The 18037-nt window shown below is 43.3% G+C and overlaps 1 protein-coding gene across 5 annotated transcripts in view; it reads left to right on the top strand.

The window, feature by feature from the left end:
- sgcg (sarcoglycan, gamma) overlaps window positions 1-18037 on the top strand; it is a 612351-nt gene that overhangs the window by 90326 nt on the left and 503988 nt on the right. The window lies entirely within an intron of this gene.

Here is an 18037-nt window from a genome sequence, read left to right as displayed (position 1 = left end):
ACTCAATCCCACACATCCAAGACTTTACTACACATTTAGCCAGAAAGTTATTTTTTCCCAAAGTTGATCTAGTTAAGGACTACCATCAAGTGCCTGTGTGCTTGGAGAACCTTCACAAAACAGCTGTGATAACCCTGTTTGGCATCTTTGAATTTCTGCACATGGCGTTTGGGCTGAAAAACGCAGCACAGCCTTTCCCATGGCTGATGGACTCTGTATTAAAAGACAAACTTGCTTTTTGTTTACCTGGATGACATACTTGTTACTAGTGCATCCAAATCTGAACACGTAACTGCACACTTTTCAAGTGCTTAAGCCAGCATGGGTTGATTATTAACCCTGCCAGTTTGCATTGTCAACCATTGATTTTCTCAGCCATCGCATCTCCACTGTAGGTTGAAATCCCCTCCCATCAAAAGTAGCCACTATTATGGATTTCTCACCACCCCACGCTATTAAAAAACTACAGGAGCTTTTAGATGTGGTGAATTTCTATCACAGCTCCATTCACCAAGATTCTGAACTTATACTTCCCCTGGAAAGTACGCTTAAAGGCAATATCATTAACCTCATGCTTGACTGGTCAGTGAACACAATCAGAAAATTTTATGATACCAAATAAGCTTTTTCCAATGTAACCCAACTGGCGCACTTGCTCCCCAACACACCTATATCCATTACCACTGATATCTCAGACTATGCTCTGGTTGGAGGCTTGTGGTAGCTCCTCGCCTTCTTCAGCTGCCCATTCCATCCTCCCAAAAGGAAGTACAGCACATTTGACTGTGTGCTTATCAGTTTCTATCTGGCTCTTCACCATTTTTGTTTCCTTCCAGAAATTTCACTGCATTTGTTGACCATGTGATGGCCAAAGTATCAGACCCTTGGTCCGCACTGGCCTACACATCAGATAAACAGTACAACATTTCAAGGGGAAAAGTAATGGCATGGCTCTCATGGCCAGCTGTTGAGGTCATACACATAAGGGTTAACTGCTGGCATGACAGCCAACCAAGCTGCTGACCCAGAGGTCGAAGCTGACTGAACAGCAGTCACAGACCTACAGCTGGCTGACATTAAGTTTGGGAAAGCTGGGATTTCTCTCCTGCACAATGTCTCAACCAGTTGCCCTTGCCCCTTTTTGCAAGTAAACTGGAAGTGGACTGTTTTTGACTCCGTGCATGGCCTCTTGCATCTGGGACAGAAGGCCTCACAGAAACTGGTTGTACTACAGTTTGTGTGGCACAGCCTTAGCAAGGAAGGACGTTTTTGAACTGCAGCCTGTGTGGAGTGCCAGTGAGCAAAATTTATTCGTCATGTTCAGGCACCATTGGCACCTTTTGAGGTCACTAACCGACGGTCTGACCATGTCAATATTGACCTCGTTAATCCTCTTCCCACCTCCTACAGTTTCACGAACCTCCAAACCATGGTATACCATATGAACAGATGGCCAGAGGTCATTCCTCCACCATTAACAATGGCCGCAGACATGATTCGTGTGTTCATCAGCAGCTGGGCCGCTGAGTTTTAGCATGCTCATCTTCGGTAGGTCCTGTTCAGACTTAGAACAGCTCTGAAAGAGACCCTGCATCTGTCCATGGTTGAGTTGGCATATGGGCACGCGACAGTGAGAATAGGAATAGAATGAGGTGGAGGATAAATGCGTGGCTGAGAGATTGGAGCAGTGGGCAGGGATTCAGATTTCTAGATCATTGGGACCTCTTTTGGAGCAGGTGTGACCTGTACAAAAAGAACGGGTTGCACTTGAATCCCAGGGGGACCAATATCCTGATGGAGAGGTTTGCTGAGGCTACTGGGGAGATTTTAAACTAGAGTTGTTGGGCAGTGGGAACCAAACTGAAGAGACTGGAGAAGAGGAGGTTGGCTCATAAATAGAGAAAGCTTGTAGACAGTGTGTGAGGGAGGATAGGCAGGTGATAGATAAGGGACACACTCAGACCAAAGGTTTGAGATGTGTCTATTTTAACACAAGGAGTATTGTGAACAAAGCGGATGAGCTCAGAGCATGGATCAGTACTTGGACATGTGATGTGGTGGCCATTACAGAGACTTGGGTGGCTCAGGGACACAAATGGTTATTTCAAATGCTGGGTTTTATATGTTTCAGATAAGACAGGGAGGGAGGCAAAAGAGCTGGGGGCGTGGCATTGTTGATCAAAGATAGTGTCTCGGCTGCAGAAAAGGAGGGATTGTCTACGGAGTCTCTGTGGGTGGAGGTTTGGAACAGGAAGGGGTCAATAACTTTACTGGGTGTTTCTTATAGGCTGCCCAATAGTAACAGGGATATCGAGGAGAAGGTAGGGAAACATATCCTGGAAAGGAGTAATAATAAGAGTTGTCATGATGGGAGATTTTAATTTCCCAAATATCAACTGGCATCTCCCCAGAGCAAAGGGTTTTGATGGGGTGGAGTTTGTTAGGTGTGTTCAGGAAGGTCTCTTGACACAATATATAGATAAGCCTGCAAGACGAGTGGCTGTACTTGATCTGGTATTGGGAAATGAACCTGGTCAGGTGACAGATCTATCAGTGGGAGAGCATTTTGGAGATAGTGATCATAATTCCATCTCCTTTGCAATAGCATTGGAGAGAGAAGGAATAGACAAGTTAGAAATGTGTTTAATTGGAGTAAGGGGTATTATGTGGCTATCAGGCAGGAAATTGGAAGTTTAAATTAGAAACTGATGTTCTCAGGGAAAAGTACAGAAGAAATGTGGCAAATGTTCAGGGGATATTTGTGTGGAGTTCTGCATAGGTACGTTCCAATGAGACAGGGAAGTTATGGTAGGGTAAAGGAACCGTGGTCTACAAAGGCTGTAATAAATCTAGTCAAGAAGAAAAGAAAAGCTTACAAAAGTTTCAGAGAGCTAGGCAATGTTAGAGATCTAGAAGATTATAAGTCTAATAGGAAGGAGCTTCAGAAGGAAATTAGGAGAGCCAGAAGGGGCCATGAGAAGGCCTTGGTGGGCAGGATTAAGGAAAACCCCAAGGCATTCTACAAGTATGTGAAGAGCAAAAGGATAAGACGTGAAAGAATAGGACCTGTCAGTGTGACAGTGGGAAAATGTGTATGGAACCCAAGGAACTAACAGAGGTACTTAATGAATAGTTTACTTCGGTATTCACTATGGAAAAAGATCTTGGTGATTGTGGTGATGACTTGCAACAGACTGAAAAGCTTGAGCATGTAGATATTAAGAAAGAGGATGTGCTGGAGCTTTTGGAAAGCATCAAGTTGGATAAGTCGCTGAGACCTGATGAGATGTACCTCAGGCTACTCTGGGAAGTGAGGGAAGAAATTTCTGAGCCTCTGGCCATGATATCGACAATATTTTTGAAGATCACTACATTTCTCTCCTGAACAGCCAAATCAATATTTTAAGACGTTGGCACTAGTTCCGGATGAAACTTTATCCTTGTGTCTTCTCTGTCAAGCAGCATTACAACTTTTTAGCTTTTTCAGTAGTATTCTTCTAAAGTCTATAGTATATGGGTGCAATTTATTTAACCTCTCCTCCTGGATCAATCTCCCCATGACATGTTAATATATTGCAAACCAATTTCAAGTGTATCCTTCCTTGGCATTTATGTTGCTTCTCCGGTGGTTTGAAAACACGGAACATAGAAATTTGCAGCACATCACAGGCCCTTCGGCCCACAATGTTGTGCTGACTATGTAACCTACTCTCGAAACTGCCTAGAATTTCCATAGCATATAGCCCTCTATTTTTCTAAGCTCCATGTACCTGTCTAAGAGGTTCTTAAAAGACACTATTGCATCTACTTCCACTACCACCACCGGCAGTGCATTCCGCACATCCACCACTCTCTGTGTGAAAAACTTACCCCCGACATCTCATGACTATGACCCTCATGTTAGCTATTTCAGTCCTGGGAAAGAGCTTCTGGCTATCCACATGATCAATGTCCCTTATGATCTTAGTCAAGTCAAGTCAAGTCAAGTCAACTTTTATTGTCATTTCGACCATAACTGCTGGTATAGTGCATAGTAAAAATGAGACAACGTTTTTCAGGACCATGGTTTACATGACACAGTACAAAAAAACTAGATTGTATTACGTAATAAAAAAAACACAGAGAAAGCTATACTAGACTACAGACCTACACTGGACTGCATAAAGTGCACAAGAACTGTGCAGGCATTACAGCATTACAATAAATAATAAACAGGACAGTAAGGCAAGGTGTCAGTCCAGGCTTCAGGTATTGAGGAGTCTGATAGCTTGAGGGAAGAAACTGTTACATGGTCTGGTCGTGAGAGCCTGAATGCTTCGGAACCTTTTCCCAGATGGCAGGAGGGAGAAGAGATTGTATAAGGGGTGCATGGGGTCCTTTATAATGCTGTTTCCTTTACGGATGCAGTGTGTAGCGTAAATGTCCATGATAGCAGGAAGAGAGACCCTGATGATCTTCTCAGTTGACCTCACTATCTGCTGCAGGGTCTTGCGATCCAAGATGGTACAATTTCCAAACCAGGCAGTGATGCAGTTGCTCAGGATGTTCTCAACACAACCCCTGTAGAATGTGATGAGGATGGGGGGTGGGAGATGGACTTTCCTCAGCCTTCACAGAAAGTAGAGATGCTGATGGGCTTTCTTTGCTATGGAGCTGGTGTTGAGGGACCAGGTGAGATTCTCTGTCAAGTGAACACCAAGAAATTTGGTGCTTTTTACGATCTCTACCAAGGAGCCGTCGATGTTCAGCAGGGAGTGGTCGCTCCGTGCCCTCCTGAAGTCAACAACCATCTTTTTTGTTTTGTTCACATTCAGAGACAGGTTGTTGGCTCTGCACCAGTCCGTTAGCTGCTGCACCTCCTCTCTCTAAGCTGACTCGTCGTTCTTGCTGATGAGACCCACCACGGTCGTGTCATCGGCGAACTTGATGATATGGTTCGAGCTGTGTGTTGCAGCACAGTCGTGGGTCAGCAGAGTGAACAGCAGTGGACTGAACATGCAACCCTGGGGGGGCCCTCAGTGCTCAGTCTGATGGTGTTGGAGATGCTGCTCCCGATCTGGACTGACTGAGGTCTCCCAGTCAGGAAGTTTAGGATCCAATTGCAGAGGGAGGTGTTCAGGCCCAGTAGGCTCAGCTTTCCAATCAATTTCTGAGGGATGATTGTGTTGAATGCTGAACTGAAGTCTATGAACTGCATCAAACGTATGTGTCTTTTTTGTCTTTCTTGGTGGGTGAGGCCAAGTGGAGGGTGGTGGCAATGGCATCTCCTGTTGAGCGGTTGGGACAGTACACAAACTGCAGGGGGTCCAGTGAGGGGGGCAGCAGGGTCCTGATATGCCTCATGATGAGCCTCTCGAAACACTTCATGATGATGGATGTAAGTGCAACGGGACAGTAGTCATTTAGACAGGACACTGAAGACTGCTTTGGCATGGGGACGATGGTGGCGGCCTTGAAGCACGTTGGAATGGTGGCGCTGCTCAGGGAGATGTTGAAGATGTCAGTGAGGACATCTGCTAGCTGGTCTGCACATCCTCTGAGCACTCTACCAGGGATGTTGTCTGGTCCAGCAGCCTTCCGTGGGTTGACCCTGCACAGGGTTCTTCTCATGTCAGCCACGGAGAGACACAGCACCTGGTCATTCGTAGGAGGGGGGGATTTCCTCGCCGCCATGTCATTTTCTGCCTCAAACCGGGCGTAGAAGTTATTCAGTAGATTTGGGAGGGAGGCATGACCTGCACAGTCAGGTGATGTTGTCTTGTAATTGGTGATATCCTGGATGCCCTTCCACATGCGCCGCATGTCGCTGCTGTCCTGGAAGTGACTGTGGATTAGCTGGGCGTGTGCACGCTTTGCCCCTCTGATGGTTCGGGACAGTTTGACCCTCGCTGTTGTTAAAGCTGCCTTGTCGCCTGCTCTGAAGGCGGAGTCGCGGGACCTCAGCAGCGCACGCACCTCTGCGGTCATCCATGGCTTCTGGTTGGCACGTATAGTGATGGTCTTGGACAGAGTAACATCATCAATGCACTTGCTGATGTAGCTGGTCACCGATGCTGTGTACTCCTCTAAGTTGGTAGAGTCACCATTGGTTGCAGCCTCCCTGAACATGTGCCAGTCAGTGTGCTCAAAGCAGTCTTGAAGAGCAGAGATGGATCCTGCTGGCCAGGTTTTCACCTGCTTCTGAACTGGTCTGGAGTGCCTGACGAGCGGTCTGTATGCTGGGATTAGCATAACAGAGATGTGGTCTGAGTATCCGAGGTGGGGGCGGGGCTCTGCCCGGTACACGTCGGGAATGTTTGTGTAAACCAGGTCCAATGTGTTCTCCCCCCCTTGTTGCAAAGTCCACATACTGATGGAATTTGGGGAGCACTGACTTAAGGTTCACGTGGTTAAAATCACCAGCGACAATAAACAGACCATCAGGGTGTGCGTTCTGCAGTTCGCTAATAGACCCGTACAGTTCACAGAGCGCCTCCTTAGCATTAGCGCTGGGGGGAATGTAGACACCGAATATAAGGACAGAGGTGAATTCCCGTGGCAAATAAAATGGTCTGCATCGAACTGCCACAAACTCCACTAATGATGAGCAGTGTCTGAAAACCAGCACAGAGTTCTTACACCATTCCGTGTCGATGTAAACACAGACACCGCCACCGCGAGTCTTACCGGAGAGAGCGGCATCTCTGTCTGAACGAACCAAAGCTAGCCCGTCTAGCTGGATGGCGCGTCCGAAATCCCATCAGTGAGCCATGTCTCTGTGAAGACAACAAGGAGCAATCTTTATACTCCCACCGAGAATTACGTTGGAGTTGGATGTAGTCCATTTTATTGTCCAGGGAGTGGACATTGGAAAGCAGAATGGACGGGAGATCTGGCCGGCTAGGGTTTGCTTTTAGCCTGGCACGGACCCCTGCCCGTTTGCCTCGCTTCTGCTTCCTCACACATCACTTTCGACGTCTCCAACTCCGGCTCCCAGCATCAGGCGAGTCCGAGGAATGTAGGCCCGTTCCCCTCAGCAAGCCAACGTCGCAGCCAGCAGATCTTTGTGGAGGTTTGTTTTTGGGCGATCTCTGTATTGTAGTAGTATCTGGCGATGGTAGATGGCCGCTCTGTTATCCATGTGCCCTAATCGAAAATTGTGTACAAACTTAAAATCGAAAAATTAGATTGAAGTAACACCAGGTCTGAAAGGCCGCTGCTGACGTGCCGCGCCGCCTCATGAGCCCCTTATACACCTCTGTCAGGTCACCTCTCATCCTCTGTCGTTCCAAGGAGAAAAGGCCAAGTTCACTCAACCTATTCTCCTAAGGTAGGTTTGTCCTCCAATCCAGGCAACATCCTCATAAATCTCCTCTGCACTCTATCTATGGTATCCACCAAAGGGTAGGAATGTGAAAATAACTCTTTGGAAATTTGAAGCTTACTGAATGGACAATGCTGGTAAAAGAGTGTGAGATCACATTATTTGAATGACCTATACCCACAGTGCAGGCTGCAGACAGGCTCATCCGCTCATTTTCACCATTTGAATTGAAAACAGAAAATACTGGAAACATTCTGCAGGAGATGAAGGGGCTTCAACCTAAAACATAGCACTGTCTGTTTCCATAGATGCTCAGTAACCTTGCTGAGTGTTTCCTGCATATTTCTGTTTTCCTTTCATATTTCTAGAATCTGTATATTTTTTGCAAATGTTCAATTCACAGTGTGAATGTCCACCCAGCACTAACATGGCTATCTCAGTACATCATTCTATAGGATCTAATTGTATTATTTTATTTAAAAATGTGCAGAATAATTGGTGTAGTTTTTTTCCCAAGATCTTCGTAACATTTAAAAATAACTCAATGGTTTTGCAAGTTACTGTTAAAAAATCAGGTTACTTGTTATTACAATTGGAACTCTTGACTGAAGTCACTACTGGCTCTTTCCAGGCTGGGTCAAGGACTGGGGATTCTCAATAACATTTTACCAGTTTCTTTATACTCACACAATAAATAACTCATCTGTAGAACAAGAGGTTAATATTCATCTTACTCAATCTTAGCAAAGAGCAACAGCCAGAGCAAGTACATGGATTCACAAGAACAGCACGTTGCAATCACAATGTCCCATTTGAATTCAGAGATGTATTCCATCAGCAAAGACCTGACCTGCCTGAATATCTAGGTCTACTTTTCTGTGGCATCATATTGCCTGATTTCCAAGGAGCCACATAGATCTTGTGCAGCACCAGTACCACTGTGCTGTGCTGAATTTAAGCCAGGAAGCCAAACCAAAGGCCTCTGGGAGCCAAAAGTTATCCACAGATATCTGGCTGTTGATTTTGGAGTACATCTGTGCCAAAGAAGCCAAACATGTATACAGTGAAACTCGTGCTGGCTGTGAAAGTCTCAAAGGTCAGAGTACTGACATCCTCAGACAATGCCTCCATTGCCTGGACTGCTCTGTTGGAGCCTCTCAACAATGAGAATAATGTAGGTTTATTCCCTGCCAGCAGTGGGGCAGAAGGGAGAGGAAAGGAAGAGAGATGAGAGCAAACAGAACCTGACTATTGCTGGGCAATCTGATAACAACCTGTCATACCATGCTGTCAAAAGGCACAATTCCAATTTCCTACTCCACAGCAATTTCTGTCGTATCTTCCTTCTCTTGATAAGCTTCATGAGACTGTTGGACCACAATAACAAGCTAAAAGCTAACTTCCAGGAAGCATTCCCAATCAGAGCAGCAACAGTCTGACCTTGCATGCTAACAGTTTGAGCTTTTAGTGCAAGTTTCCATTGGCTTGGTGTTGCTGGCTTCTGTTATACATCGCATAGTTCAAACAGAGAAGGTTAGTGAATGTGGTTGAATACATGGCAGTGTGTGAAAGCTGCAAAAGATGATTTTGTGGCTCGGAGACCTGAGGTGGTGGATGTATGTTGATTAGATCCCAGAAGAACACGCACAAAATGCTGAAGGAGGAGATGAATCTTCACCTATCACCTGTCAGCTTGTACTCCTTACCCTCCCCATACCTTCTTATTCTGGCTTCTTTGCCCTTCCTTTCCAGCCCTGATAGAGTCTTGGCCCAAAACATTGACTGTTTACCCCCTTCCACACTTACTGCCTGGCCTGATGAGGTCCTCCAGCCTTTTGTGTGTGTTAGTCTAGATTTCCAGCATCTGCAGAAGCTCTTGTGTTTTGATTAGATCTCAGTCCTGATTATTAGAGACTGTCAGTAAGGAACTGACAGATTTGTGTGAGGCAGTAGATGGAGCAGATGAAATACGGCATACGAGTATACCTACATAGACCTTGACCATGCAGGTTACCACATTGAACTGTTGTTGCACTCGTGCTGATCAATGGGGTTGCCCTCCTAACACTGAATTCTGCACGGTCTCCTTTCATTGCCACTTTATTGTTCTTCTAGAGAGTTACCTAGGAATCCACAAGTTGACCATGTTCTTCATCTACTTCTTGCACTGTTTTCAGTTTTGTCCTGTTAAAATTACGGTGTCCTTCCAGTTCGTGGCTGTCTTTCATGGAAGAAAATCTGCCATCTTTAACTAGCCTCGCCTCTATGCAACTTCACACCTACCCATGTGGATGGCTCCTCTGAATTCAGAACCTGTACTCTGAATCAGCCAATGATAACACAGTTCAAGAGGAAATTAAGTATGCACAATAAATATGCTGGTTTTAACAGTGATGTCTATTTCAAAGATCTATTCATGTCTTGTGCTTCAAATGTTCAGTAAATTATAGCCTGAATTTGTGTTTAGTCATTTATTGTATATTAAACAGTTTGCCATTTTTAATGGGAAAGAGCCTCAATGCAGTTAAAGTTGCTCGAACAGAATTTGTTACAGTGCTGAAAGCATAATTTGAGCCTGGGACTCAACAGAATTTATGAGTGCCATCCATGATGGATATCTTTTGTGTCCAAGGGCAGACATTCTCCAGTCTTTGTCACACTGGTTAATTTTCCTGTAGTAAAATCAAGAACATTTTGTCTCACATCCATCCAGCGAATTATGTGCCATCCCAAGCAGAATGCTAGCTTATGGCATAAAGCAGCTGAAGAATATGTTCATGTTATGATGATGTAAAGGCCTTTTCCCTTCAGTTATTCATTGTGTCAGTTGTGACAATTAGTTTAAAAAGTTACCTCATGATTAAAACAAAATCAAGTTCCCTTATGAGCTTGGGTACAGATTGAGTGAACTTATGAGCAAAATTATATGGAGTAGGCTAGAGTGTAGAATATTAAGAGGTGAGTGAAATGAAATGGTTAAAATTGCCCAAGGGTTTGTTGAGTAACTATTTCCTCTGTTGGGAAGTGCAGGACGAGGAAGTATGAATTATCAAGATGCATTTCTTTGCATCAGCAGCAGTGTATATCTGGAATACCCTTCAAAAGTCATTGGTGCTGGGCCTTTGACTTCCAGCTGCTACATCACTGCATCTTTACATCAGTTTTGAGTAATTAGCTGGCTGGTGGGACTAAGGGAAGTCTTGAAGTTAAAAACAGCCTTCGAGTCGATGGTAAAACATGATTTCAGTCCTTGCCCTATCCTCTTGCCTGCTAGCTGCAGCGTAGGAACATTGTAAAACACAAAGAACGTCGGCCACAATAACAGCACTTGTTTAGTTTCAGAGCACTGCCCAATGCATTAAACATTTTAATAACAAGAAATAGAATCCACCTAAAAAGAATAATTTAAAAGAGTGTTATTGGAATTGCTCTCAAGAAGATTAATTTACAGAACACGTTCTTATGGAATTCCTTTTTCTTCTATTTTAAGGGAAGCATTAAATTATTTAAATTAAAAAATTAATGCTTCAATTAATATAGATTGGAAATGTAGCAACATGTGTCTGTACACTGGACTCTGTCATCAGCAGTAAATTCCAATTTTAAAAAAGATCTTAAAGTCTGCTAAGGATTCAGCGCACTCCTGCCCCTTCATTTATTATTCTCCGTGTGTCTTGGCAAAAATAATCCAAAATCAAAACAAAACACTTGCTTCTTGCCTGCGGCCGCACAGACTATCAAACTTGCTTGACTTGCCCACTGCTTCAGTGATTGCTCCAAAAGTTGAACCCTTTATTTGATCCTTTATCAGCAATTAGCAAACATACAATTACGCATTATTGAGTGTTATCTCAGCAGTCAGCAAAAGATATGACCTTTGCTGGGCCCAAGCTAAAAAGTGCAACAAAATTTAAAAAATACCTCAAGACCATAAGATATAGAGGAGAATTAGGCCACTTGGTCCATTGAGTCTGCTCCGCCATTTCATCATGGCTGATCCAATTTTCCTCTCTGCCCCAATCTCCTGCCTTCTCCCCGTATCCCTTCTGATCAAGAATCTATCAACCTCTGCTTTAAATATACATAAAAACTTGACCTCCAGAGTTGGCTGTGGCATAGAATTCCACAGATTCCCACTCTCTGGTGAAAGAAATTCCTCTTCATCTCCTTTCTAAAAGGGCACCCTTCTATTCTGAGAAATAGAATAGGGAATACATGACTTATTCCCTTTGCTTTCACCACGTCCCCACTCATGTGACTAGTTATAATAGACATAGAAAACGGTGTGGTGCATGGCCAGATGGTTAAGGTGTTGGACTAGTGATCTGAAGGTTGTGAGTTTGAGCCCCAGCCAAGGCAATATGTTGTGTCCACAATGTGTTGAGTCCACTTTACCACATATTGCTCCAGTCCACCCAGCTGAAAATGGTTACTGGTAAAATGCTGCGGGTTGATCTCATGATAGACTGGCATCTGAGGGTGGGGGTGGGAGTCTCATACTCTGAAGGAAACCGGCATAAGCACCGGCCTGATGAGCCTATAAGGCTTTAACTTTAACAGACTTTAACTTAGAAAACGCACAACACAGAATTCAAAGCAGATAAATAATGGCCCCTACATTTGAGCCTCCTAATTATATTTTTACTACGTAGTTAAACCTATATGTTACTAAGACACAGGAGACATGAGATCTCAACCTTTACATAAATGTCCTCTTTTAAGCTACGTCCACACTAGACTGGATAAATCTGTAACCAAAGCCTTTTCTCTTTGTTTTGACCCTCTGTCCACACTGAAATGGTGTTTTCCACCCCCGAAAATGGAGCTTTTCTAAAACACCCTCCAGAGTGTGTAAATTTGAAAATAGCAATTGGGCAAGAGTAGTGTGGATGGTGTAACCAGAGATTTCTAGAAATGCTGTCATGACGTGCTGGAACAGATGGTGGCATTTCATTGTTTTCTTGAATGCAACCCTTCCCCCAACAACCGAACAATTTCAGAACAGACGGTGACGAGACTGAAGCCAGAGGAGTTAGAAATGTACTCACCAAATACTTTGACCCGTAACTTACTGAATAAATAAGTATACTCACTTTGCTGTTTTCTGTCCTTGCTTGTATGAAGGTGTTTTACCTTTTTAAGCAAGTATTTCTCTGACAATAGATGTGTAACAGCCTAATGTAACATTGTATGGAAATACAAGATAACACTGATGAAGACATGTTTTATACATTTAACAAGATGCTTTATTAATGCAATGGAGTTAGTCAGTTTTTCAATGTTCGTCATCAGCTGGGTCATACTATCTGTGAATTCCCTGTCAATTGCCTCCATATGCTCCAGTATTTGTTTTTTTTAGTTTTAGTCCTGCATGAGAACCAACAGCTGTCTGTCATTTGGCAATTTCCTTTTAAGTTTTTCTAGTCTGCAACTGCACAAACGCACGCCAAGCCTTTCACGGCGAGATTCAACCCCAAACATGTTGTTTGTTTTCTGTAGATCTGTCCTGCGTATGCCCAGTAGGAGGAGATTCGCCCAAATACCCATTTTAATGTGGACAGAGGTATTTTCAAAAATGCCTAGTGTGTGGACGCCTATCGTTTTTATGTGAAACTGGCGTTTTCAAAATTTTCCGGTCTAGTGTGGATGCTATCTATCCTGGATTGTGATCTTTTCCTGCCAAACCAGGTGGTCCCTCTTGATTGCGTTCAGAAAAATCTGTTTTGAATCTCGGCTGCCAAGCGCAAATCTGAAGTCCCATTAACTGTCAGCTCTGGCCAAGGCTACATCCACACTAGACCGGATAATATTGAAAATGCCAGTTTTGCGTAAAAACGATAGACGTCCGCACTATGCATTTTTGAAAATACCTCTATCCACACTGAAACAGAAATTTCAGCGAATCTTGTCCTCCTGCGCATGCGCAGGACACATCTACCGAAAACAAGTGACATGTTTGGTGTCGAATCTCGCCGTAAAAGTGCTCATTTGTATAGTTACAGACTAGAAAAACTTAAAACGATGGACAGCTGTTGGCTCTCGCTCAGGAGAACTTAAAACAAAAAAAATTACTAGAGCATATGGCGGCAGCGGACAGGGAGCTCACGGACAGATTGACCCGGCTGACGACAAATATTGAAAAACTGACTAACTCTGTTGCGTTAATAAAGCACCTTGTTAAATGTATAAAACATGTCTGCATCAGTGTTATCTTGTATTTTCATACAATGTTACATGAGGCTGTTACACATCTACTGTCAGAGAAATATTTGCATAAATAGGTAAACCACCTTCATAGGAGCAAGGACAGAAAACAGGGCAAAGTGAGTATACTTATTTATTCAGTAAGTTATGGGTCAAAGCATTTGGTGAGTACATTTCTAACTCCTCCGGCTATCAGCCGTCTGTTCTGATATTGTTAGGTTGAGTTCAAGAAAACAATGAAATAGCATGCTGCCATCTGACAGCGTTTTAAAAAGTCTTCGGTTATCCCGTCCATACTGATCTGCCCAAGCAGCGTTTTCAAAAATACCCACCCTGGAAAGCGTTTCTGAAAAGCGCCAGTTTTGATGTATGAAAACACTGTTTTAGTGTGGACGGGGGGGGGGGGTGGTAAAAACTAAGAGAAAAAGCTTTGGTTACAGATTTATCTGGCGTAGTGTTAATGTAGCCCAAGTGTAGTCTCTTCCATCAGCATGGTCTCCTTTCAATGGTCCATTAACAGTCCATCCTAGCATTGCTCTGATTCAATAAAGACCATCATCTGCGTATCACTTGCAATGGTTTCAATGCCTCGGGCACCTTCATCCATATCAACAGCTCAATTTCTGGTGAATGAATGTTTTTTCAGGTGAGACCATTCCTGAAGATCCCTCTGATGAGGAGTGTTTCCTCTGTGAGCAGCCAAACGTTCCTGTGTATAAATGTTTGGCAGTTCACAATAGATTTCACTATCCAGGTTGGCTACTCCAATCCTGAAACAGCATAGCTCTGTACAACCTTCTTTTTCCTGTCAGGTTGAGCACATTCATGAGGCTCACTGGAAGAACACTCCTGTACTTCCTTGAAATACACACAAAGTGCTGGAGGAACTCAAAAGGCCAGGCAGCATCTATCGAAACGTGCAGTGGATGATCCAGGCTGAGACCCACCTGATGAAGGGTCTTGGCCAGAAACGTTGGCTGTACCCTTTTCCACTGATGCTGCCTGGCCTGCTGAGTTCCTCCAGCACTTTGTGTGAGTTGCTTGGATTTCCAGCATCTGCAGATTTTCTCTTGTTTGTGATTGTACTTCCTTGATGTAGGAAAGCATCAGTAACCACTGTCTTGTTACTCTTCTTAGACTCCCCCCCAACTGGAATGACAGGAAGCTTACAATCATGTTCACCAGTTCCCATAAGACCATTAGATGCCAGAGCTGCTGATCTTGCTTCATTCATGGCTTGTCTCGAATCTGCACCCTTTTCATAAATTCTGGGCTCAGTTTCGGCTTCACTTTGCACAGTAGCCACAGTAATGGCAAAGTTACTTCCTTTAGCATGAGAACAAATTTGTGATTCAGTCGTGTTCACATCTTTACTTCCTGTCAGCGATGTATGCTTTCCAAAACATTGGGTGTGTAGCAATCTCTACTTGTTTTTTAATAAGATCAACAATATCATTGAGAGTAACTTTATGGTTATGCCTTTTCCTGCAGTTCATACACCTCTGATCTCCATTCTTTTCTAAGTTGATCAGGCAATTTATTTATGACAATCTTTATTTTAGCAGGCATGCCCAACTCACACATGTCCTGCATGTCTTCTATCGCAATGCAACAACTTCTAAGAAAAAGACCACAGTCTGAAGAGCTTTCAAGTCTTCCAACTTAATATACCACCAAGAAAGAGCCTTTTCCATGTAGGCTGCAGCAAGTCTGTGCTCATCACCAAAAGGGTCCAGTGTTAAAGCTTGGGCCATAGATTTCCTTGCTCCAGGCTGGCCTGCTGGCAACTAAACAAGCTTTTCAGAGTCACCTCCAGTGAACTGTTTCAAGAAATAGAGATGGTCATCAGAACTATCAGTCTTGCCTTCAATGCTAGTCTTGAAAGCCCTCATTAATGAAAGATACTGCAATGGATCACTATCAAAGATTTGAATCTCTCTTTTAGACAGAGATGCAATGCATTGTTGTTGCATCACTAAGCTTGTTATTTCCTTTCATATCCTTATAGCCTTCAGCGCAGTATTTAGACCTTTATCACCTGAACCATACCATAAATCAATGTCCTCAGAAGCTCCTTATGCTCTCGGCATGTGTTCAGAGTGCCTCCTTAGTACAGGCTGAGAGTGAACACCCTGAATTACCCCTTGGGTTTCAAAGTTGTGGATCATAGACTTCTTCATCTTGAGCCCTTAGATCCTGGTGGAGTTGTCGGGACGTTGTCATGACAAGCTTTGCATCAGTCTGTTCCATCTGTCACGGTTGTGTGCCAGAGCCTGGGTCACTGCAAATGTTTTCCCTGTCCATTCATTAATGTTGTCCGTCCATCTTTTCCTCTGTCTGCCTCCTTCTTTTCCCCTCCACAGTTCCTTGTAGAATGGTCTTCGCAAGGCCACTGGATCTTGTTACGTGGCCATACAATCTCAGCTTTCTTTTCTTCACCGTTGTGAGGAGGTCTTCATGGGGGCCGACATGGTGCTGGATGGTCCTGCAGAACTGCTCATTTGTGATGTGGTCCAAGTATGAGATGCCCAAGGTGTTGCGATAGCATCTCATTTCCAATGCCTGTATCTTCCTCTGTAGAGATCTGATTCTCAAATGTATCCACATTGACACTGAGGATGCTGGATTTTCTCAGTTCCATGTCAACACTGGAACTCTCACCAGAGCACCACCCTGATTTAGCATGCTTGGCATCCACTGCACGTGCAGCCCTTAGCACTGTAACTCTGGCCATCTTGGCCGCAATTTCTTCCTGCAATTTAAGCTGTTCCATTTTTCTTCAAAGTTGCTCTTCAACCTGGCTTCTACGAGAATGTTCCACCTGTTTTTCCAGTATGTGTTTATCCCTCAATATCTGTTGTCTTACATAAAACTCAGCTAAATTAGCCTCCATTCTAATACATATGGATGTGGTATCAGATGCACGGGGTGTTTGCTAGTGACTACAGAACGTGCTGCATGTCTGTTAGACACACTGTTCTCTGCACACACATCATTCTGTGACTCATCACCTTTATACATAGTCACAGACTGTTCTTTGACTTTGTAAATATTTTCATTTACCTCAGGGAACTGATCTTCAACATCTCATGTTTATGTTAATCTCAGATTAGGGTTCAAGGTCACTGCTTCCAGCTGAACTCATTTTGTCTTCCAAATACATAAATCAGATGAAACAGTGGCAGTTTCAATTCAGCTTTTCAACAATGGAAGCAAATCAATTCTTCAGACTTTCAACAGAATCAAGAGTCTAACACTTTAGCAAACACCACGAGACAGCTTTTCAGTCCAACCCAGTTGGACACGGCAACAATGACCATTCAAAACTGTGTTTCAAACCCAAACACACTGCGTGAATCAACAAAAGGTCATTACTTGACACAAACTGCTCCAGGCTGCGGTGCTTCTAATTTCTCAGACGCATCTGAATGCTGATACTCGTTTAGTATAACTGTCAAAAAACTTGCTAACAAAATGTAGCAGCAAAGCTAATCTAAAATCAAAACAAAATAATTGCCACTTGCCTGCGACCACGCAGACAGTTATACTTTGCTTGGCATACCCACAACTTTGATGAATGCTCCAAAAGTCAAACCCTTTATTGAAATCCTTTATTAGCAACTAGCAAGCATACAATTAAGTGTTATGGATACGACCTCCGCTGGTCCCAAGCTACAAATTGCTATGAAGTAACCAAGAATAAATAACTTACTCCCTTTGCTTTACCACGACCCAATTCATGTGACTAGTTATCATAATAAACATAGTGAAAGGTTCAAAGGTTCATTTTATTATCGAAGTATATATGCAGAATAAACTCCAAGATTTGTCTCCTCGAGATAGTCATAACATACAGAAAACTATAGCGTAGTTGAAAGAAAGATATCAATTCCCCCCACGCACGAAAAGAAAATGAAACAAAAACTTGCAAACCCCAACCCCCCCAACCCCTCCCTCACATGAAAGCTAACAGATCATCCAAACCCCCAGTCTGCTCTTCAGCAACAAGAAAGAATGGGCGAGAACATGACAAAAGCAGAATTGAAAGAGGCCAATACTACAGTAAACATGAAACACAGAATGCAAAGCAAATAGAGATCAGCTACATGACTTCTACGCCGTGTATATAACTTTCATTGTGCTGCTTATTTCAGAGCAAAATCCACACTGCTTGCTTGCTTCAGATTTTATTTAGATTAAATGTACATTATTAACATTAGTTTTGAAAGGGACACCACATTCTACCTTAGTAATTGTATTTTATCATCCTGAGAAAGTTTTGTCACTTAAAAAAAAGAACATAATTAATTAGAGCCTTGCATTTTCTTCCTAAGCCAACATATGTTAATTGAGCTTTCATTGGCAATTGTGATTAGTTTTTACAAAGTCCAAGGAATATGATTTTGGAAAATGTTGCATCGGATTATTATGTATTAATTATTTATGCTGACCTTAACAGACAACTAACGACTATTTACTCTAGTAACAGAGACACCTAGCTAAGCTACTCTTTACTTTACAATTAGGTTT

Source organism: Hypanus sabinus, chromosome 3 (assembly GCF_030144855.1).
Source record: "Hypanus sabinus isolate sHypSab1 chromosome 3, sHypSab1.hap1, whole genome shotgun sequence".
Lineage (NCBI taxonomy): Eukaryota > Metazoa > Chordata > Chondrichthyes > Myliobatiformes > Dasyatidae > Hypanus > Hypanus sabinus.
This window is presented reverse-complemented; position numbering and strand designations above follow the sequence as displayed.